The following is a 25,012-nucleotide window of genomic DNA, read 5'->3' as shown; positions in this document are numbered from 1 at the left end:
ACTCAAGCCCTTAATTCCCCCAGTAGCTGGGCCAGTTGATCTGTATCAGAACTTTCCATAGCGCCTGGGTAGGAGATTATTGGTAGGCTTCGCGTTCTGTAACGCTCACCTGATTCCCACAGAGACGCTGACCCGAACTGGACTGCTACCGTTTCTTCTATCGTGAGGCGCAGGGCCCGGAAGATGCTCTGGACGGGGTCTCCGAATTTGGATTGCCTGGCTTGTAGAGTAAGTTTTCTGCAGGTGGAAGAAAAGGGATTGATTACCAGCTGGGGTGGATATGTGTTCCCACCAATCTCCCGTTTCTCACTCTTCTTGACCCCCAACTTGGTTTCTGCGAGCTCTCACCTTAGGTATTGTAAAGATGAGCTCTCCATCCTGCTTCAGGTGCAGGGGTGCGTAGAATCCAGTTACGTCACTGGATGGGAAATAGTTGCGGACACTGTGTCCTTTCGTCTCTCCTGCGGTAGCTGTAAGTATGAGTGTCTTTTCTCCACAGGAGCCGGGGCCCAGAAACCTAAAGCAGGTAAGTCTCTTGGTGAGTATTTGTTCTCCGTGCTTAGTTAGTGCTCACCATGTATTCCTCTTATGCAGGTGCTGGGATGTAGCTGGCGTTGTGGCCGTGGTGGAGGAAGGTAAGTGAAAGAAAAGCGACTGCTTACTTCTAATGATTGTCTTTTTCTGGTTACAGGTGCCGAGATGCTGCCGGCGACACAGCCGCTGTCGCGCGTGATGAGGCACGTAAGTAAGTGGAAGAAATGTGGCCGCTTTACAGCGGGCACCTCTAATGACTGTCTTTTTCTGTCTTTCAGGTGCCGAGATGCTGCCGGCGTCATGGCCGCGGTGGAGTTCGGCGAGGCCACGGATGGGTAAGGCGAGGCGGCGCGGCTGCGAGCGTTTGAGAGCGCTGCTAATCTTGTACCTTTCCTTTGCAGGATCGTCGGAGGTAGGATTGCTGAGGCCGGATTCCGGTAAGGATAATTTCTAATGCTCGCCTTCTCTTTTCTTGTCTGTTTGCAGGTGTTCCGGGTGCTGGTGGGCGTGTCAGGAGCCAGGATGCAGGAGCCGACTCGGTGAGCGTCCTGCTGCTGATGCAGAATAACGCAAAGCACGTGTATTCCATCGGGCGTGGTTTAAATAGCAGAGAAGTGCTTCAGGTGTGTGTTCTTCCACCGGCCCCACCCAGGTAAGAAAAGAGTTCCTGAATAGAGGAAATAGTTCCTCCCAGCCCTGATGGCTGGGGACTCAGCCAGACTGGATTGTTCTGGGTAAGTATGCAGCATGGTCTGCCTCAGGTAAGTCCACCCAAGCATTATTACACAGTTTATCAATATGAGCCCGGCGCCTATGGCGCCGGGACTGAAGTCCTTTATGAGCCTGGCGCCAAAGGCGCCAGGACACGGTCCAAAGGGCCCCTGTAGGGGTCTGCTGGGTCCGGAGATGTGGAAGAAGGGTCTGCTTCCGGGGGCCCTGGGCCAGTCCTGGCTCCTCGGGAGTAGTGCTCATGACACAAAGTTCCCGTTGAGCAAGCCATACATGCACACGAGAAAGTATGATAATTGTCGAAATCAGATCCCTGAAGAAGCAGAGCAGATAAACGACGATGATGAATGGTGACATCATCCAAAGTTGAGCTGACGTGTATAGAAGAGATGCAGAGAGCAGAGAATGCAGACATTCTATAAGGCATTGAGAAAGTACCATGGATAAGTGACATCTTGGGATCAAGGTGAAGAAGCTTATGCCATAGAAATGATGAAGATATCGAGTCATTTTTACATGTGTACAGAAGCAAGAAATGCAAGCAGCAAAGTAATCATGAAGCTAGCCTTATGCTCTATAGTAAAGGAACAGATTGAGGCAAGCACCTATATATATATATATATATATATATATATATATATATATATATATATATATATATATAGTAATCGAACAAGTAAACGATGGATGCTTGGATAGTTCCACTATGCATTATAGCAGTGCTGAACAGAAACGAGAAGGCCTAATTTCAAGTGTGTCGCAGTTAAAAAGCAGTTGAATTAACAAAATGAATCTCAGAAGGCAGAGATGGACGAGTCAAGAAGCCAAGGTTTTATCGAACTGGAGCAAACTCACATTGGATATAAATCGAGTGAAAGAACAGAACTCCTGTTCTGAAGACATGAACAAAAACAAAAGACGCCAGAAGTCTAATAAAAATCAGTCTTTTAAATATACCAGAAGCTTGATTTCATGGTCTCTAGTCACGTGGAAGGATGAAATTGGATGAATGAGGTGGTCACACCTATGCACAAGGGCAGACTGTGCTTTCAATCCCTAAATTTCTGAGAGCTAAGAACACGCTCAAGGATGAATTTCAAAGCCCTAATTGACACTTGACCATTGAGGTGATGATGGATAATTATGCTAATTGGTGGGAAGCTGGTGCGAAGGCGAGCTCACCAGCACCTGGATCTTCAGCTCTGCCCGCTGCTAGACGTAGGTGGAAAATACTGACAGGGGTTAGAAGCCAACCAATTGTAGGGGACCGCGTAATTGAGGGTCCTATACTTTGTGTAGCCAATGGGACGTTGTTCCTTTAGTGACGTTCATAGTGGCCATTTTGATGGGTGTGGGCTTAGTTGCCCCACCTGATGTTAAGAAACCAATCACTTTCATTCACTGACCCATGCTAGTATAGAAAACATACTTAGATACTCACTGAGAGCCTATAATTACTGAGCATAGATTTTTGTAGTTTGCCACGTAGGATGACGTTGTTAGTGACGCAGGTTAAAACGACTAATTTTAGGTACAAGTACCAGTTTTTTGTAATATGCGTCGAGTGAGAAGATCGTGTGAGTGCGCTGATGTTCATTGTACTCCCTGTTTTAGATAATTGCTATTAAAACAGCCTTCCTTTTGCCAAACTACCTGAGTCGTTTCGATTATTGATGTATGAATGAAATCTGTATCCGCATCCATCTCCAAGGTATTGCTACTCGTCTTAAAGAGCTGGGAAGATATCCCAGGTCACACTCACCTTTCACCAGGGATTACTCATGTTGCATTTTCCTTCAGAGATTCACATCCTCAAGCCTCCAAAAGAGCTTACAATCTTTTGAGGAAACAGCAATCTTCATCTGGTCCCATAGCTTCAGCGTGTGCTCCCTCTCCTCTTCCACTTCAACAGTTTTTTATAATCGTACTTGAGTGCGTGTAACTGCCCGCACTTAAACCACCACCCTTCACTGCATGTTATATTATCCCTTTCAGGTGCCTACACTCCTGATCAAACCATACCGCCCCCTTGCTCCTTTCCTAGCATTGTGGCTGCGGCTATGTTGATGGGTCTTACTTTCTTGGGTTATTGCCAATACTAATGCTTCATACCTTTTGATTACATCTGTGGCACCCTCTGGCAGAATGTTAAAGTTTGCAAGGATTTCCCTGATTCTAACTGAGGAAATAACATTGGACCGCTGCTCCGAACTCATGCAGAAAAAATGCCCCAGGGCAGGCACAATGCCCTCCCCTCCCCGGGTTAGAGGTTGGCTAGGACACTTGAACTCCAAAAGAAGTGGGAATTGGTCACTCTCCAACCGAGTGCCCACCTCAAAACTAAACATCGAAGGAAACATATAACTAATGACCAAACTAGAGTCAATTATCGATTGTGCTCTTGCCACGTTGGAAGGTCTTCCTTGCTGAGCAATCCCCAGCACACCTCCCATTTAGTTTCACCATTAGCAGGTCCAACTCCCTAACCCTACCATCAATTTATTTATTTAATTTATTCCTAGCTGGAATTCCACACGGTTCTTCCAGCAGGAGACTATCTGCCCCACCCTGGGGGTCGACCCCAGTTTGGCATTAAAATCCCCGGCTATTATATCATTCAAGTAATCATTATGTTTTAGCAGTGCCTTAAAGCTCTTCCTCCATGGAACACCCCCCGAAATGCAATTTCTTGGTGGCAGGTATACATTCAAAACTAACAGGACCTTCTTATCAAAGGCAGATTTCAGGACAACAGCAACAGCAAACTCCTTTACCACCTCCACTCTTTCCAGTTCCCAGGGCAGAGATTTCCTAACTAAAATTACAGCACCCCCCCAGTACTGAACAAATCAAAATGTCAGACTCTTATGATTGCCAGCTAATAAGATTTCCCATCGATCTTCGTGGCTGTTGTGGGAGTTTTCTGTTTGAAGCATCGCCACACATTTTTTTCTTCCTGTATTCAAGGATTCACACTCCATAAAAATGTGGTATGGGGTTTCAGTCTGTTCATAATGTTTAAAGAATCAACAAAAATTCTAGTCGCTAGGGATATGTTTGGTTTTTGCCAGTAATTCTCTAGCAGGTAGCAAATTCAGCCTAGGTTTAAGAAAAATATCTCATGTATATTGACAAGGAAAAAGCTCTAGATATTTTGGGAGTTGGTTCAGTTTTCGACAATCTAGCATGCAGTTGAGCGAGAGTTGGTATTCAGCTTTTTTTCTCCATGGTATTTATCCAATTATGATTTTTGCTTCAACTGGTTTACATATCAATATTTCTTCTGTAATGCCTTTTGATATCATCAGTTGTTTGCAGTCCTCTTTCCATGTAGTTAGTATTGCATTATTAATTGTATTGTGACAAGTCTGTAGAAGACGTACTGCTGGTATGTCTTCATTGATCACTGTTTTTCTGTTTTTCTATATAAATTTGAGGTTTTCCATGTTATTATGGATTTGAGAGATTGAATGGCTAACTCAAATCTGATTAGAAGAATTGGGAAGGAAGAGGGTAAAGCAAGCACTTTTCTCCTAAACTTTCCTTCTACCTCGTCCCAAATTTTCCATGAGAGCTTTAGAAGGCTTTCACTTCCATATGTTAATATTGCAGTTTCTTTTTGATGGTAAAACATGGTCAGGGGTTTGCAGGAGAAAGTACCATATTTCCTATGAAGGATCTCTCCTTGTCGAGCAAGGGAATCGACTTTTGTCAAAAGGTGTTCTTTCAACACACTTCTGTTAATACTCTGGTCAATCCATTTTCCTAGGTATTTTATCGACGTCAGGGTTTTCAGTTTTGTTTGCTGAAGAAAAATCGTTGGTTCTTTCTCCCCCCCCCCCCCTTGTTATTGGATAAGGGCATTAGCTGAGATTTTGCCAGATTAAAGCTGAGATAATTTTTTCTGCAAAATTAGACAAGGCATTTACTCTTTTTTGCATACCAATTTGGGGCTTGTCAAATAAGACTAGACCGTCTGCATACAAGAGCCATTTGATAGTTATTCCATTCAGGATTGGCAGATTAGTTATTAAAGCTTTTTGATGTTCTTCAAGATCTGAAAGGTATAAGCTGAATAATGTAGCAGCCAGCGGGCACCCTTGTTTTAATCCATTCCATGTCTGAATGTCTAAGTGACAGCACCCATGTGAGAAAGTCTCACACGCACATTAGTCGATGAATATAAGGCTATTATGGGTTCTAGTATCATTGAAGGACAATTCCAGAGTCTAAGTTTTATTCCACAATTTCTGCCTGGTAACACTATCAAAGGCCATCTGAAAATCAAGGAATAAGGCAAGTGTCTGGGTCTTAGTCCTCATAGCATCAAGCTTCAATAGGTTTAATATGAAGAGGTTGATATTAGTTCCTATTCCTCTTATGAAGCCCGTTTCTCTCACTTTGAACCTATGGTTGGTAGTTGCCCTTTCAGTCAGGCAGCATTGTAGTATGGTGGCAAATATTTTTCCAAGGGGGTCTAGCAGCGCTATAGGTCGATAACTATTGGGTTGATTCCGCTCTCCCTTTTTGTAAGTCGGAATTAATATGGCGCATTGCCAGGTATGTGGAATTTGTTTGTTTTTTATGAGAAGGTGGAACAGATGTTCACACATTTTTGACTATGCTTCGAGATTTTTCTTCAGGATCTGATTGCTCAGCCCTTCTGCGGCAGGTGCCCTTGATGAATTAAGCTGCATTATTGTTGTCAATATTTCCTCAGAAGACCAATCAAATTCCCATGATGATTTCTTAACTTTGTTCTTTTCTAACAACAATCATTCATCGATTCTTTTTTTTGTAGAGTTTGGAATAGTGTTCTGCCCATGCTACCTCGATTATGTCTGCTGTTATCAAGTCTTTGTTCAGATGGTTATTATTTAGCAAGTTCCATATTTCTCTGGTGTTCCGTTGGTTTAGTGTCGCCAGCATGGTCTCAGGATTTCTTTGCATACGCATGGCATTAGAGTTGTTTTGCCAGTTTCTATACTCTTGTTTGTTTTTTAATGGCTGTTTCTCTTTCTTCGCCATTCAGTTTTTGGGCTAGATGAATCTTTGATCCGAGAACCTTTTTTCTGTTGACTGTTTCCTGGTTATAGACATAGACATGTACATGATTTGGAGTCAAAGATCTTTGTTTTGATCTGGATCCTGTATATGCTCGAAGTAGCCATTCATGTTCATGTTTCGACTTGTCTGTCATTTCAGTATTCTGGAAAATTACAAGTAGTTGTTGAATCTGCTTGTCTTGATATGAAGACAAGATTGAGTCCCTATCCATGTCATTGTTAATATATTATGGTCACTCGTGGTCTTGTCAGTGATCTCCAATGATTCAAATTCTCTCATCAGTGTTCGAGTGAACAGGATATAATCTAGATATCTGATAGTGTTTCCTTTACCTTAAATTGGTTTTGCTGGGTAATCACCCAGGATCTGACTGTTAACGAGGACTAAGTCTCTCATGCAACATTCATTATGCCACGCTAAGGCTTTCTTGGTAAATTTATTTATCACAATCTTATTTCCGGATTTTGTGAATAGATGAATATTAAGGTCCCAACATAGAATAATTTCCTTTTGGATACATTTCCTTTAATTCATCTAATTTCGTGAATAATGTATCAATGAATACATGATATACACAAGGATTCCAATAGTTGTTGCATATACACATAATCCTTGTGTTGCAAGATCTAATTTCTCTTGTGAATCTTATTATATCAGACGTGTTTTCTAGTATGGTAGATTGTGCGAAAGGATTCAAGTTGATGGATTTAATCACCTGAAGCTTCCCTCCTATTCTAATCCTAGTCAATAGGAAATTCCAGAAATAGATTCAATATTGTAGCTGATCTATATTAATAAATCCTTCTAAGGGTTATAACTTCAGGGCATCCCAGTGACTGGGCATGCTCAAACAGGTTATGTCACCCATCCAGCCTATCGGAGGGAAGCTATTCAGCCCAGGACCTATAAAAGGGGCCGCTCTCTTTGCAAACAAGAGTGAGAGTTCCCTAGTTCAAGGTGCAGAGTGGGAGTTTGGAGGTGAGTATGAACTTTGGAGAGTATTGGAGGTCAGAGCAGAAAGAGTTGGGTCAAGAGGAAGGAGGATAGAGGGAGGTGACCAGAGAGAAGGAGGGGAGGCTGGAGTGAATTGTGAGACGGTGTGAATTAAGGAGGTGGCTAAGAGTAAGGAGGTGGTGGAGGAGAGTATGGTGGTGATGAGAAGAGACCATGAAAATACTGAGGACGTTGGAAGAAGAGCTAAAAGAGGAGAGGAAGGCATACAGAGGAAATTGAAGGTGGCATTTGCAGAGGGTAAGGGATAGAGAGGAGATTGAAGGTGACATTTGCAAAGGGGAAAGAGGAAGAGGAGGGAGTACAGACGAAACTGGAGGCCACAGCAAAAGAGAGCAGGAGGAGGAGGAGTCTATCCAACAATAGACTGCAGGTGATATCAAATGAGAAAAAGAACAGTGTGTTCTGCAGGAGGCTCGGAGTGACAATCTAAGAGGAAATGAGAAGGGGAGTAAAGAGAAGTGAATGAGTTTGTTACAGAGAAAGTTTGAAAAGAACTAAGGGGGAGGAGAAGACTAGTTGAAAGGACATTGAAGGAGAAAGCATAGGAGAGATGAGAGAGGAACAGGCACACCCTGAGAACGAGGGGTATCAGTGGCAGAGAGGTGGATGTGTGAACATGTGGCAGCATGTTGAGGAGGTAGAAGGATGAGAGACAGAAGAGCAGAGGACAGAAGGTGCAGTAAAGGTCTCCTAAGCAAGAGACTGGTTCAAATTATCGAGGTGATAAACAAGTTCAGAGTATTGCGACTGGATTCAGGACCTTAAGAGTTAGTTGAAGGAGGCTCCCGATCCAATCTGTAGAGAGGTTCAGGTGGCCAACATTTTGGTAGAAGCTCTGCGGCCCATTTCCATTTCCACCTCACACCACCATAGCTGCCCCACTATGCATGCCTTTTGAGCATCCGAACACAGGGCCATGAGACCTAAATTAATTGGTCTCCGAAGAGTCAATGATTTACAGACTTAAATCCAGGAGGGAAGTACAGCGGCACTCTACACCCCTCACAAAACTGTGAGTGGAATAGAAAGGAATATATCCTGAGAAAGGGTCCCTGGTTTAGGGAGTATGGAACCCAGAGACTTTTATTTAGATCCAGAAACTTAGGTGTATTGGTCGACAAATTTAGCCCTTCCCTTGCCATGGAAACCATGTAATGGAAAATGCAAACTTGGTTCAGTTGAGCTAGAAAGAATGGATCAGTGTTTTCAATTATGTTCTATCGCCCTGTAAAGTAATAAAAGGGAGATTGCCTCCAAATAACTCTTCACTGAGGAATGTGCTGCCCATTGAGAATCCCTGTGATGACAAGCTGTAACCATTAACATGAAGCACTATGTCTGATCGGTATTCTACTCAGCTCTAAAGACAAGCGGTAGCATTCAGATTATGTGCGAGTATGAAGAGTGTGCTTTACTAAACTTTTGAATTACTTTCTTCATAAGAGAGACTTTGCCATGGTCTTAACATAGACATGGCAGAGGACTGACCATTTCCATTGAGCTGATGCAATCTGTGGTTGTTGCCCCTCTGTTAGGAGACATGCACATCTTTTGTACACCAACAGCCCTGAAAGCACCACAAATGTCGATCAGACTGGTAAAAAACAACTTCCCTGCAGAAGCCCCATTGACATTCCTACTGCTGTTGTCCAAAAGCATCCTGGACTATTGGAAAAAGCAGTTCTGGCCACCTCTGCTTATTACATCTGTTTGTATCATCACTATAAAAGGCTTGTACACAATCCATGCTGAGCTGGGCTGGTCCCTGAAAGAAGCTCATGGCAGACCTGGATGTATAAATGATGATTGTGCGAAAGAAGCATGCTCCACGGTTCTGCATACTAATCCAAGAACAATTGTCTGAAAAAGGCCTGCAGAAAGAACAGAGAAGCAATCCCAACACTGTGAGACACAACACATCACCAACACCCTCACCTCACAACCTGGAAGAAAAGCTACCTTCCAGTGGCAAGTGGAGCAGGCATGTGGGAATGAAGCATTCAGCTGACTAATACCCAGAAATGAAGCTTCGGCAGACACATCACTCTTAATGAAAGACCGAGAGGCACAGCAGAAGTCGAGTTGGAGATCAAGATTCTCCAACCGTGAAAAATACATTTAACTGTGTTGATTAGCTGCCCAGAAGACCATCTAACTTTCACATAGCAGTGGACAAACTTGAGTGCAAAATTATGGACACTCAACTAGAAAGTGAGTTGCTGTAACCTGACCTCAGGCAACTACCTACTCGGTGTGTCTGTTATATGGGTGGATGGAAGGCGCCCAGTTATGCGAGTGTCAGGCAGCACAGTCCATTATTTGTAGAGTTATTGTTCTGCCTGCCTCTGAGCAGGGGCATGTACCCCCGCAATGTTTTAAAAATAAACGTCAATGCAGAGCCCCTTGTGCTCCAAGAAATACTTAGCACACAATTGTAAGTGGACAGTGGAGCCTAGAAGGTCTGACCCTGGCGAGTCACGTTGTTGTACAAATACCATAGATGGCGCGGAATGGCAGTAGAGGAGTCCTCTCCTGTGAGTCAGTGCACTCTGCATGGGGCGTAACTTACAGTTGATGCTTATGGTGTCGGTTTGCAGGAGGTAAGTGGAGATGTTTACTTATCTCCTTTATGTGTATGTAGTGTAATGTGTTTGTATATATTGGTGTAGTGGTGTTATTCAATTGTGCGTGTGTTAATGTGTACATGTGTACATGGGTGCATGTTTGTTTATATGTGTGTCTGCATGCAAGGTGTTGTTAGAGTGCTGTATGAATGTGCTGGTGAACGAGGGAGTGTATGTTGTTTGAATGTATGAATGCACCGCTGGATGAGCGTGTGTGCTTTGAGTGTGTACGTCTACACTGCGTGGGTTCAGGCCTCTATTTTTAGATGGCGGATTACTGGTTATCGGGTAATAATATCCCCATAGATAATATCCCCATACATAATGTTGCCGGGAAAAGCCATTGGCGACATTATATATGGTGATATTATCTATGGGGACGGGTTGCAGGGATGTCCCATGCTCCCCTTGTAAAAAAAAAAAAGAATTTGGGGGTTGCAGGGTTGTCCCCCCGCATGTTCAATGTAATATCTCCTCAAAAAACAGCAACATTTTTGTCAGGAGATATTTTTGCAGGGACATTATTACATGGAACCAATTACTGGTTATTGGCATGGCATTTATACTTGCCATCAAGGGTGAAACAAACATGATGAGTGCTATTACATAGCTAGACTGGCATACTTCGGTGCAGCCAGTTGAACTATGCTTTCTTACCATAGCATAGCATTTATACTGGGCATCAATGGTAAATCAAACCTGATGAGTACTATTACATAGCTAGACTGGAATACTTTGATGCAGCCCTCTAGCTACTTTCTTATGGTGAAATGTATTCTTTTACTAGGCATCAGTGTTAAAGCAACCATGATGAGTGTTTTTACATAGCTAGACTGGCATACTTTGTGGCATCCATTTAACCTAAACTTTCTACTGTGGCATGGCATTTATACTGGGCATCAAGGGTAAAGTAAACATACGTGCCATTATGTTGCTTGACTGGCATAATTTGGAGCAGCCAGTCTAGCTGTACTTTCTTACTTTGCCATGGCATCTATATTGGGCATCAATGATAAATCAAACATGATGAGTGATACTTGATAGCTACACTGGCATACTTGATTGCAGCCAGTCTAGCTATACTTTCTTGTAGTGGCATATTGGCATGATTCTTTTTACTGGGCATCAAGGGTAAAGCAAACATGATGAGTGATACTACGTAGCTAGACATGCATACTTTGGAGTTGCCAGTCTAGCAATATTTTCTTACTGTGACTAGACATTTTTCCTGGGTATCAAGTATAAATCAAGCATAGGTTCCATTACATAGCTAGACTGGTACACATTGGTGCAGCCAGTTTAGCTATACTTACTTACTGTGACATGGTTTTTATACTGGACATCAAGGGTAAAACAAACATGATGAGTGAAATGACATAACTAGACTGGCTTTCATTGGTTTAGCAGTCGAGATCTGCTTTCTTACTATGGCATGGCATTATTTTAACAATGTCCTTAGGGGAAGAACCTACCCCAAAAACATGCTTAGTTCAGGTTCAGACACCAGCCGCATAATTGAGGCAAACATTTACACCCCTCTATTTGAATAATTCACCAGCTGCCTCTGCATCTACTCCTTGAGGATGACATTGTCCTCTCATAAAATCATTGCCTGAGAGTCGTGTGCTGATGGCTGAAAATTCTCAGCGACTATCCGAAAGAGACAGTACTGTGCACCATTGCAGATGGATGGGTGCCATGGACCAAGGAAAACAAGACCATGGGCCTCATTACAAGTTTGGAGGTAGCCTTGCTGGTAATACAGGCAGGCTACCTCCAAACTTGTGAAACAATCCGCCACCCGCGAATGGGCAACTACTGGGGTATTCTGGTGGTATTCTGGACCCACCGGACCCGGTAATTGCCCTTTCGCGGGTGCCGGATTTGTGTGATCCCCATTCCCATTGAGCCCTGTAGGGCTCAATGGGAATGGGGATGCCTGTAGCACCGGCACCAATCATTACGGTGCCTGTGCTACAGACATGCTGTGCTCGCAGGTGTATTTCATTCCGCCTGGTGGAATGAAAGGCACCCGCAAGCACAACTCTGAGTTTGCCGGTCCGGATACAACGGTACCGGTAAGCTTACCGGCACCGTTGTATCGGGACTGGCAAGCTCGTAATGAGGCCCATCTAGAACCAAAAAAGCAAAGTCCAGACACAAGCGCGCTGTGGTCTGATGGATAATTGTAGTTTCCTAAGAATACGGTAACTACTATGGATAACAACACACTAAAAGTATTCTCCCAATAGTGAACAATTGCACAATGCAACTATGTCTGTCACTATAATAGTGCTTAACATTTATTTCCTTTAATACTTGTACAAAAAATGTTTCTCAAAAAGAAGTTGTGGTTTGTGATAGGGTGTACGATTGAATCAGAGGCACATTGGGGACAAAATGGCTGATTCACTGCACTGCGCGCCGTAACGTGATGACGTAATTCACATCATGGGCCTCATAATACATTTGCTGGTAAGCTTGCCGGTACCGTAGTTCCCAGACCAACAAACTACGAGTTCTGCAAGCGGGCACCTGTGAGCCCGACAAGTCGGACCTGGTGGGCACAACGGCACCCACTCGCAGAACATGACGGTAGCGTCGGCACCGTTATTAAGGGTGCCGGTGCTACCGTCCTCCCCTTTCCCATTCAGCCTGAAATGGGAATGGGGAGTGACAAATACCGGCACCCGGCAATGGGTAATTACCGGGTCCGGTGGGGCCGGAATACCCCGGTAATTGCCCATTGCCGGGTGCTGGAATTTTTCACGAGTTTGGCGGCAGCCGTACCGCCAAACTCATGATGAGGCCCAATGACTTCAGTAACCGTCACGCTACTAATATAACAACAAAGATGGAGGCGGCGCTCCGGAATCGAGAGATGCCGCCGCCATGAGAGAGGGCTAAGAATTGAAACATATACTATGAATAAATAAGGTAAAGAATAATGAACTTTGGGATTAGTAGACCTACTAATACACTCACAAGAAGCATTTTACCCCGTGATCCAGAGGGTTCTATCCTGTAAATGGGCTTTCGTTCGGTTAACTTTTTTCAGTAACCTTAACTAGGTGCAACGTAAATTGCAGACTATGGAATATCAGGCTTGACACAAGCAGCCAATGATGGCAGGTAATACGATTTTAACTTACAACAGTGGGGTGTTGCTATATAGTTTGTTGTCACAATTGTCCATTATGATCATATGGTCTAACTGATACCCACCTAAGCAAAGGTCTGATTCTATCATTCAGGTATGAATCACTGCAGAAAACTGCACCAAGCTCTCATTTGAGGATTGATATAGGAACATTGGATAGGTAAGACGATTGAATCTTTGTTCTTAACAATATTGCATGGTTTGATACAATCTGGAGGAAGACATGGTGTGTGGTGATTTCGGACCCTTGGTTGGAGTTAATAGTACCTCAAGTGTATCCGATGGTCAATCTAGGTTACTCATTAAATGTAATATATTGTGCTTAGGAATGCACTTACATGTATATCTCAATTGGAGATTTCCGAATAAGTATACCATTTTACTCATCCAATTTTCCTTTTTTTCTTCCCTTCCCCTGCTTTTTCCGTGTCCTTTAGATGAACTATCTACAAAGACTATAGACTATGAGGTACAGGGCGATAAATTAGCTACATGATTGATAATGAACAACTGTGCACTATGATGGTGAATGAACAATTGTACGTGTGGATATATGACTAATAATTGTAAATGTGAAATAGTGAAACGGCACTGTCAATATGGGGATTATTGTGGCAATCGTACTTTCAAAAGATGCAGGAATGTGTATGCATACAAGAACGAAGTACCTAGACAAAGCCCAGGGTGGCGAAACATTGGCAAGTGCTGTCCAATGAGTTACTGTTGGACTCACTAACTTTGTTTATGTATGGACATTTTCTAAGCAGGTCAATGGATTGATTACAAATTGGATTGTTTAATTATTTTCAGGGTTCTCTATGTTTATGGGTGAGGCGTGAACATAAGTCATGTCTGTTGATTTATTATAAAGAGTGGGCACAGCACGCTAGTGTCTGGACTTTCCCTTTTTGGTTTAATTGTTTACAGGGGTTGCTTGTAGTGTTTCAACCACCAGACCGCTGTCACTGCAGTGGATCTCCTAAGCAGTTATTATTACTGTGATAGGCAAGTGCAGTGTCCTGTTTGACTAACATTGCACCTTTAAGGCATAGCTAGAACCAGTCACAACCTCGGACCAGCAGCTGAGAACCATCATTGAGATTCTGACCTGTTTGTACCAGGAGCATGCTGGCATTTCGAGAAGCGATCCCCGGAGTGCTAAAAATTGAACAACTGCTGACGCAAATGATGAAAACCTTTAAAGTAATGGAGAGAACGCCAAAGAGATCTTTTAACATATGCAAAGCCGGCTGAACTGTAGAAACTGCTGGAAGCAAAAGATTCAATTCTGAGGTTGAGCAGAACTACCATTTCCGGCAAGAGAAGTGAGACGTGGAGAAAACAGCAAGACAGCGAAAAGTTAGAGTCCGATGGTGAGGTGATTTCCTTTAGTCCCCCCATACGGTCTGGCAGGAGAATAAAAATAATTAAGGCTGCATGGTAATTGTTTTGACTCCACTAGGTGATGCTTAAGCGGCATCTATGAGCCAAATCTAAAAAGCAGCCATAGTCTTAGTGCTGCAACAGTCCTCATTTTTACTTCCAATGCACAAATGGAGCTTAGTTCGCGATTGTGAAAGCAGTTTCATATATTGCTCTTTAGAGATTATATGGGGAAACAGTGTACGTCAAAGAGCAAGGCAAACAGAGGTGTGCTAAGCTGCTGATTGTCCAATGACCTGTTTGTTTTTGAGGCTGGTTCAACGATCTGATATCTGACAGAGGGCTTCTGCATATCAGGGGCCAGATAATGTCTGATGTCTATCACAGAACTATGCAGTGCATCAGTGGCGTGGTACACCTTAAACCTGTTCACAGCACTGTACCTCTGTTGCAAGAGTTGCATTACAGGTGTGGATTGTTTAAAAGTGTTTTGGATACCACATAGCCAGCAATTCAATTTGAGCCAATGGCTTTACTTTGCACTTGTGCAGGCGTGTTTTGGGAGTTGGTTTTCTATGTTGGAGTTTGTGTGGGCCTGTGTTTCTCTTTCACCTAGAACGTGAGACTGTTACTGTTGCCCAGGATCGGGCCTAAATAAGGGGACACAGCTGGAGGGATGGATTACAACCTTTCTTCTTTATTCCCTAACAGTAACTGGCGCGAACTGCGCCTTCCCCGAACTCCCACCAACTGTGCATCACTAGTCCCGCCTCTTAGTGGGCGGGGCCACCTTTTAAAGGTACAGCGGCTGGTAACACCACCCCCAGACAAATGTCCAAACGTCAGGCTAACGTTCTTTGACCAGTCGTGCTGGTCTCTTAATTACCCGCTGTGGCCTCTCGTGTCGGGCCTCTACTTCTTCTCCAATTGGGGCGTCACTGCTGTGTTCTGATCTGCCAACAGCTCCCCCAGGTGGGATCCACAGGTCATCCTCCGAGACTCACTCTCTTCTCTTTTGAGGTAGTGTTTGAATTGTTGACAGTTCCTCGTGACGGCCTTGTCGTGATCCTGGGCAATCACCAGTGTCCCTTTACAGCTGAGACTCTCATGGGGCTCGGAGCAAAACGTGAGTCTATCTTTCTGATCATGGGCTGTTGCACTAGAACTTCATCTCCAATCTGAAAGTTTTTCGACATTGCCTTGCGCCTTATGTCAGTGTCCTGCTTCGCCCTTTTTCATTTCGGCATCACGTTGTGCTACTTCAGCATCCATGTTCTCTGTGGCCGATGGGTTTCGTAAGATGCGGTTTGCACTTCGTACCGGACCATGAGTTCTGCCGGAGTTTTGCTCGTGACCTCGTGGGGTGTATTTCGATAGTCTCTGAGGAGCCAGCACAGCGCTTGATGTGGGTTAACTGCCTCAATGCGGGCTCTCTGGATCATCTTCTTTATTGACGCTATGAATCGTTCCGCCATTCCATTTGCTTGTGGGTGTCGAGGTGTGATTTTCATGTGCTTGAACCCCAGGTGTCTTGCCAGCGCTGCAAACTCATATCTGTTGAAAGGTCTTCCGTTGTCAGATTTGATAGCTCTGGGAACCTTTGAAGGAAAAACAAACGCTTTTCTTGCCTGCTGCTGCCTGCTGCTGTGTCCTGCTGTCCTGCGCTGGGAGTCAACAACAACTCGCGCTAAGTCACACGCTCGCTTCCAGGAGGAGGCGGAGCACCGTGGCTGTCACGTGAACAGTCACGTGACCTTTTTCTCGCCATAAAACACAGCCCAATCCAGGCGAGCGGCGTGTGTTTTGCAACCTTTGAAGCAAAAACAAACGCTTTTCTTGCTTGCTGCTGCCTGCTGCTGTGTCCTGCTGTCCTGCGCTGGGAGTCAACAACAACTCGCGCTAAGTCACACGCTCGCTTCCAGGAGGAGGCGGAGCACCGTGGCTGTCACGTGAACAGTCACGTGACCTTTTTCTCGCCATAAAACACAGCCCAATCCACCCTTGCGGCGATGAGCCCGGAGGGGTAAAGGGCGCTGGCTGTTGTGCGACTGTTCGGCGCTGGAGGCGCACAAGACAATGTTAGCAGATTGGCGGATAAACAACATCTGGGTAATCTTACCCAGAGATGAGTTCGGAGACCGGCTGAACTCACTGCACCGGACAAACAAGGTGAGCTAATCCCGCACCCTTAGTAGATATTCAATTCTATCTATTTCTGAACGCCAATCAATAAGCGTACAACGTCAGATCCAAATAGTTTACCACCTGGGTGGGTGCTGCCGGGAGTCTGCGGGAGGCCTGATCCCTTCGATCCCTAATCCCCCACAGTTCAGAGAACACTCTAAAACTGAGCTGAGCTAACCACACATTTGTAGAGTCTCGAGCACTCACACCAAAAAGAGAATGGCTGATACACAAGGCCATATTGGAAAACTTAATGCGGACCTATCAGTACCGACTAAAACGCTGTCTGCTGGCCGCATACACGCAGAAAGCTTGACACACCCACACACAAGATCACAGCTACGAAGATGGAACTCGCTGGCCACCTCATGTAAACCCCTACGGCGGCAGTCGACCAAGCTCTATCGCAAACCCGAATGCAAGTCAGACTGTGACGGTGACTGCACGGGGGAGACAAACCGTTTATCATCAGCATCTGACCCCGAAAATAGACAAGATCTAGACCAAGACTTAGATCAGATACAAACAAGAGAAGAACTACTGAAAATTCCTGATGATATGATCAATAACCAGCGACACACTATAAGTCTGCAGAACGCGGGTCAAAACCGGATAGCAAGTTGCCCAGCTGCGATAGGTCTCGCTCTCATTAACACAAAAGGAGTCCCAGAAAGTGATCCCTCAAGCGTGCCCCTGAGCAACGATATCTGTGACGCCGAGTCAGGCACGAATGGTTCTCCTTGCAAATTACCTCTACAAAGCGATAGGAGCCAGGTCTCGATCCACGACGAATGTAGCATCCTACCACAGGACACTGAGATGGAAGCGAAGAAGGAAAGCCCATACATAAATAGACACGACTCCCCCACAACCTCCCCGAAGAGCTTACCAGCAAATGGAGAAGAGCATCTACATTTAAAGCAAAAAACGGGACTATGGACGATTGGGTCGGTGCCTCAAATGACAATGAGGTCTTCCACCAAGCACATCACGACACAATTGAGACCCTTCGCATCAATGAGCCAATCGCTACGGGATCCAACAGGAGAAACTCATTGGAGGTCGTTAACAAGATACTAAACGACATCACACTAATAAATAAAGCACGAGGCGCCACAGCAAAAGACAAGCTGGTCACTTCGATCAAAGAGCCCAGTGTCACCGAGGCCATTGAAGATATTGTAGATGTAATGAAGGAGACCTTGGGAGCTCCGTCCTTATCACAATGGAAAAACGCCCATGGGAAACGCAGGCACATTCACCACAGCCTATCTCCTACCCTACCGTGTTCACAGAAAAAAGGCACAAAGATCCCTTCACAAACTTTAATGAGACCATCAACACCCCCATCTAGGCACGGAGGCCTCCCAGAGACGACACAATCACCCACCCCCCTTTCGTCATCATCGTCTGACTCTTCTTACTCAGAGTCACAGTACAACAAACCAAGCTGCCCCAAACCTCGAATGCACCAACTCCCACAAAATAAGTATGAGGAGTTCTCTTCTGAAATAGTCAGTTGCATAATGAAAGAGATACAACCGCTTGTAATGTCCTCTCTTGCAATATCTATAGCTCCGTTTTTAAAACTGTATGAGCAAGTAGATGGGAACCTCAGAGACCTGTCCACACTAGTTGCATTGATTAATTCAAACTGGTAGGTCTGGACATGGAAATTACATTAACAAATCAAGTGCAACGAGACTCCAACAAAAGAATTGAGGCTCACTTGAATACTCTCCTGGACCAAAGGAAATCTAACGGATCGGAAAAAAAGTTACTGGCAGAAATCGCTAAAGAAGCACTCAACCTCTTAAAAACAAGGAAAATTCCAACGCAGTCTGCCAATGATGAATGCATTAGTATCCGTCCGGATTCTCAAGAGTCGACTTGTATGAACAACAAAACAAGTCCTCAGGCGAGCACCAACCTGGAGCCCAATTTGAATAAACGAGTTTCTCCATTGCAACAATTCGAGAGCACAACAATCGAAAGCCAAGGGGTGACTAGCCCCCTGCCTCCACCTATAGATCTAACCAAAGATGACGCCACACAGCAGATAAGTTTATATGATGACACAAGATCGGAGGAGACAAGAAATCCTGAAGTACATGATAACGCAACAAAAGTTATTCCATCTAACATGCACCCACAGGATCAACTTAACAAGCCTTGCTTTCAAACAATCTTAGATAAAACAAGATCGACACTGAATCCAGCCTCCCTCGATCCACAAACACCAACTACCTCAACTGACATCGAGAAATGCGCCAGACTACAAGACTGCGCCTCTGGGCATCTTGACACTGAAACTGAAAGAAATAATGGCATCTTTGCGATCTTCAAGCAAAACACTAATCAGATCACGGGGACACATCCAAACCAAACTAGAAAGGAACCTCAAATTAAAAAAACAAAAAATCAACGCACTAAGAACTCTCGACGTGGAAACAACTCCAGAAAGTTCTTACGTAACATAAAAACAGTAAATGTAACTGTAAACCAGAACATAAAATCCGTGGATCCAACCCTGAATAAAAAGAGCACAGAAAAGGAGGTAATAGGCGAGCTCTCAAATCAAAAAAGCGAGGAATCTGATAAGGAAGCTGAACAAATGAACGAGCTGATAAATTTGTCAACTTACGAGGACACTGACGAATTGGAGCCAATCGACCCTAAGACTTCAATTGGGTCACCTTCAAGTCTTAATGATCCTTCACGAGACACAGTAAATAGGAATACAGAACAAAAATCAACATCTACATTGTTGTCCTCACATGTTTCAATGCTACAAGGAACTTGTACAATGATCCCCAAGATTGCAAACATCGAAAAAGCCCCACCGGTGGAGGCTAGTTCTATCTTCCTCACTCTGACAGAAAGACGGGAAAGGCTGCTCAAGAAAAACGAGGATAGAGACTGTCAAAAGACAAAAATTCTCAAAAGCCTGCCAGAACCAGATCGCAGGAACGAAAATCGAGAGCCTTATGCTGATGTTCGAAAGTTTGCACCAAACAAGTGCTATGGGAAAGGACCCTCGGCGATCAAAGCGCCCGCAATAAAACAAGCGCCTGGCGAATATAAAGGAAATGCCCCTCACCAAAATGAACAGCTAGGCAATAAAACTGCCATATCCACTTATAAAATAAAGATTGAAAGATTAGAAAGTCAAGACGATGTGATCATGAACCGTAATAATGTTCTACGACTACTCCACTGCATCCCGTGTCTGAGAACGATACAATCGTATGACATCAAAACAGTGGAATTCCCACAGGAAGGCCAAAACGATCTTGTTCTACTTCATCTGAAATCAAAAATGATAACCAACAGTATCTTGGATGCAACGCCAGAGCTGTTGTCGCTCGGATTCGACATTCTGGAACTAACCAACGAAGATAACCACAAAAGCCACTCCAATAAAACTATAGAACCACAGCTAGTCCCATCCTTCTGGAAGAAAAGTAACGAAGCGAAGAGCCCTGAGAAAACGCAAGAGGTTGGCCAACACAATAGAAATCAGTGCATCAACAGTGACTGTGGCCTGAGAAAAGTGGAACACGTCCAAAACGACTCGGTGGAACAAATCCAAATCACAGTCGCTGGCACCCAAGCTTTCAACAAGAAAAACTGCACAGTGGAACTGGAAAACAACGAAAACAAATCATCGGATAACTGTGGGTGGCTCGCAAAAGCCCTGAACAAAACAACTCAAAGCTAACGCCAACTAGAAAACTCGCCCCCAACAGTCAAGTTTGGCTCTTGGAACACCAGAGGATTTGCGCATCTATACCAAGAGAGCTGCTTCCCAGAGTTGGATGTCGTGTGCCTTCAAGAAACGTGGCTGGATAACTGCCCCATCTCCGGAGAATACGAGATCGCTTTTAATCCAGCCATCAAACAACTGACGGGTAGGCCCATGGCAGGCCTTATTACTATGATCAAAAAAAGCTCTGGATATCAAATCCTCAATACTGAAAACGTGACTCCATACATTCAGGCAACGACAATTGCTCAAAACAACGTAGGAAACAAGAAAATCCATATCCTGAATCTATAGAACCACAAGATTATAAGTGGCAACGGATATATAGATCAAGTTACAACTGTCATAGATGATTGGTTCGAAGCAGACGTTGGTGCTGATACTGTGATCTGTGGAGACTTGAATATGAACTGCCTAACAGCAAACAATGAATCGAACCCAAAAAATCCCAACAAAACACATCTCGCCAGTCAATGGGCGACAGAGATGGAGCTAAGAAACCTCATGCTGATGAGCGGAAACTTAGCAGGTGATATCCCAGCTCAACCTACCTGGTCTAGAGGCACCCAACGATCGACGCTTGACTACTTTTATGTCAGTGAGAAAATACATCAACATGCAATATCACTCACGGTGCACCCTATGACCAATAGTGATCATGACTTAGTCATTTTGTCATGCATCACAGCTTATGGAGTCAAACCCATAACATGGAAATTCCCGGTAATGATTGAATCCAACAGGGTGAGATTGAAATTAAAGAAAACAGAGGTTAAAAACATACTAACCACATATGTAGATGAGCAAAAGGAGACTGAATACATCCATCTCTTAGACGACTACAAAGAAAAACATCAAGGATCCAAAGCTCGTGGCTTTGCTGCAAGACATAAATTTGATCTAGAGCTGAGAAAAAGAAAGAGAGAATTAAGAGCGCAAATAAGACATCTACCGAAAACTGACTCCAATAGTTACTTAACTGCAAAAAGAAATTGCAAACAAAAGTACAAAAACTGGTTACGATCACACAAAGCAGATATGATGCAGAACGATTCAGAACTAATAATGGAAAAACTGCAAAACAAAAACTCCTCCGCTTTCTGGAAGATAATCAACAACGAAGGAGCCCCGCAAATGGCATTACTGACAAACGCAATTTCTGAAGCTGAGTGGATACAACACTTCTCGAAGCTATACAGCAAAAGAACAACCGCAGCAGAGACACCATCATCTACCTTAGAAAAATGGAAGTTGGAATTTGATAAAAACGACATTGAGGAGATAATAAAAAGAGCTAGCTCCTCTAGAGCACCAGGCCCGGACGGTCTAACAAACCACACAATCAAAGAAAATCCAGAGCTGTGGGCAGAACTATGCCACATGATGTTCAAAAGAATAGCAGCTAATTGCAAAAGTCCGGATTCATGGAAATGCGCAATAATCATTCCTATTTTCAAGAAAGGGAATCGATCTGATCCAACAAACTACCGACCCATTGCGCTGCTAGATGTGTTAGGCAAAGTGTACGCGACTCTCTTACAACAACAACTTGTGAAATGGGCAGCTGATTCAAAACATCTGGACCCACGTCAGACTGGTTTTGTCAAGGGTGTAGGCTGCTCCTTGAATCTCCTCTTAATCAACCTCCTTAAAATGGAAGCCATAAGAACAAGAACCCAGGTGTACCTCGCACTGATAGACTTCTCACATGCCTTCGACAGCATAGATAGAGAACTACTATGGGAGAAAATGAAGACGTGGGAATGTCCGGAAGATCTGATAGCGGCCATCAAAGAGCTACACACTGGCACAAGCATCAAAATCCGCATGGACCAAAAAGGCACCCTGTCCAAAGCGATAAACACCTTTTGCGGGGTTAAACAGAGTTGCCCATTGGCTGCTATAATATTAAATTTATTTTTATCGGACATTGGAGGAGCAATTGACAGCGTACGCTCCTTCTCTCCAAAAATACACGGAGCCCCATTAAGCTGGATGCTATATGCCGATGACCTAATATTGCTAGACGTAACACCCATAGGCCTACAGCGAAAGATCGATGCAGTAGACCTATATGTGAGAGCTAATGGCTTACAAATCAACAAAAAAAAGTGTGAGGTGCTAACACTGCAAAACTTGAAAACAACAAAGCACAAAAAACCTAAATGGCACTTGGGAAAAGAGTGGCTAAACAACACAACAAACACAAGATACTTAGGCATGCAAATTAATTCAAGCCTGAACGACAGTCAATGGGAACAGGTAGCCAAATCCAAATGCCGGCAATTTGCATGCCAAGCTAGTGTACTACACAAGAAATACGAAAAATTTTCAATAAAACCGTTAAGGAACTTTTACTGCCAAAAGGTAGTGCCGGCCCTGATCTTTGGTGCTGAAAATGCCCTCGGATGCTCCGCGGATGTCTGTTCTACTCTAGAAAACATATTCTGGGTAAGAGTTCTGCAACTACCAAAGGGTACATCAACTGCATGTATCAGATACGAGCTAAACTTAACATCAATTAATGCACGAGTTAGTTGGAACCTGCTGAGCCTCTTCAGAAAGATAACCATGAAGAAAGTGGCCTTGCAATTTGAAATACTACAAAATCCTAGCAAAGGAAATCCCAACTGTCTGCTATCAATGTCGTATAAACGCTGCGAGGAAATTTTGGCTTTTTATGACATCGATCTAAAAACCCTACACGACAATCCGGACGCTGCAAAAATTAAGGTCTGGCGATTGGACTGGATCGTGACTGGGAACTTAAGATCAGCTAACAACTTAATGAAGGAGGTGCCGTGTGAAGCAAGAAATCTAAATACCCTACAGCCTTATATCGATCTGTTCCCAGACAATGGCAGCAGAGCCTTGTTTCTACACTTCAGACTAAACGCATTTAAAACAAGAGAGTGGTCTAGAGAGCAACGCAAAACAGAAGAACTCAATGCAGCCTGTAGATTTTGCAATCAGAAGGAAGAAACTTTAAAACATCTAACACTCCATTGCAAAAGCCTACATCGGGAGAGAACACTGACATTAGGGCCTCAATTAACGAAATTTCAAACGCCAAGTGCGGACGACTGGTGGCAAGCTCTGTTCGACAGTCGGGAAAAACATCTGAATCACGCGTTAATTCGCTTTTTGAGCCTGTTGAAAAAACTACTGATATAACACCTAAAACAAGGGCAAAACTGTGAGATCGCACTAAAGAGGCTCTCAACTGGCGAAGGATCGAATGCGACTTACAAACTCATGATGTTAAGGTGTCAACAGACGAGAGCTACCCGGCCATTTAAGGAGAGAAGAGTGAATAAACTGTAGTGTAATACTTGATCTCCTTTTTTAAAGGCATTTTATGCCAATAAAAATAATAAAAAAAAAAAATAGCCCTGGGAATGCCCAATTCACTGAGTACTTCGTCTAGTACTGCGGCCACCTGGGGAAAAGCTGTAGTGGCTACTTTCTTTACGATGGAGAATCGTGATTATTCATCAATCAGGAGGAGGAGATAATCCCCTTATTTCATGGGTCTGTAAAAGTCCACGACCACTCTTTCCCAGGGGTGGTCTGGTATTTGTGTGTGTTGTAGAGGAGCAGGAGGTTTGGCTGGCGACGTGCACTGGCAGGTATGACAGTTCTTTATACATTCGTCTACTGCCGAGTCCAGGAATGGGAACCAGATGTGGCATCGCAGTGTTTTATTGTGTTTTCTGCCCCCGGTGTCCTTCGTGTGCGGTGCGGACAACATCTGCTCTTAGGGCGGCTGGGATGACGATGCGGCAGCCTCTGAGTAGTATGTTGTGGTCTTTGACGGCCAGCTCGTTATGTACTCTGGCTAGTCTTTCGATTTCTTCTTTACACACCCCCGGTGAGCTAACATTGCTCGTCGGTGGTCCCTCCACTTGTTGGTCGACCTGAGGCTGATGACGAGTGAGGTCGTGGGATCCGCTGCTGAGGCTGCTGCGACCATCTCCATCGATAGTGCGGGTGGTAGAGAGTTTGCTACTATGTATTGACGTAAGCGACATCGCCTCTTCGGGTCATTGGGGCCCCACCGGATGCGCGACAGGTAGTCGGCGGGGTTTGGGTCACCTCTGGGTCGGTGTAAGATGTCGTAATCATATTCTTGAAAGCGAATGCCCCATCGCTCTATCCTCGGAGGCATCTTAGTATGTGGATTGCCGAATAGTGAGAGCAGTGCCTGGTGGTCCGTTATCAAGGTGAATATTTTTCTGATTGGGAAGTTGTGAAAATGTTCACAAGCCCAGACTGCGGCCAGGCTTTCCTTCTCGGCCTGCGAGCAGGCCACTTCTGGGGTGGACAGTGCTCTGCTTATGTATGCTACAACGTGTCTGGGGTTGACGTCTGCGCCACTCGTCTTTGCTAGAATTGCTCCCAGGCCAACTGGACTAGCATCCACTATTACTTCCGTGTGCCAGGTCGGGTTGAAATAAGCTAGGCGGTGGGCTTCCCTGAGAGCCTGTTTGATAGCATCAAATGCGCGTTGACACACTGGGGACCAGTTAAATGTCGCTTCTTTCTGTAGGA

This window comes from Ambystoma mexicanum, chromosome 7q (genome assembly GCF_040938575.1).
Source record: "Ambystoma mexicanum isolate Mex_15411 chromosome 7q, UKY_AmexF1_1, whole genome shotgun sequence".
Lineage (NCBI taxonomy): Eukaryota > Metazoa > Chordata > Amphibia > Caudata > Ambystomatidae > Ambystoma > Ambystoma mexicanum.
Note: the sequence above shows the minus strand (reverse complement) of the source record.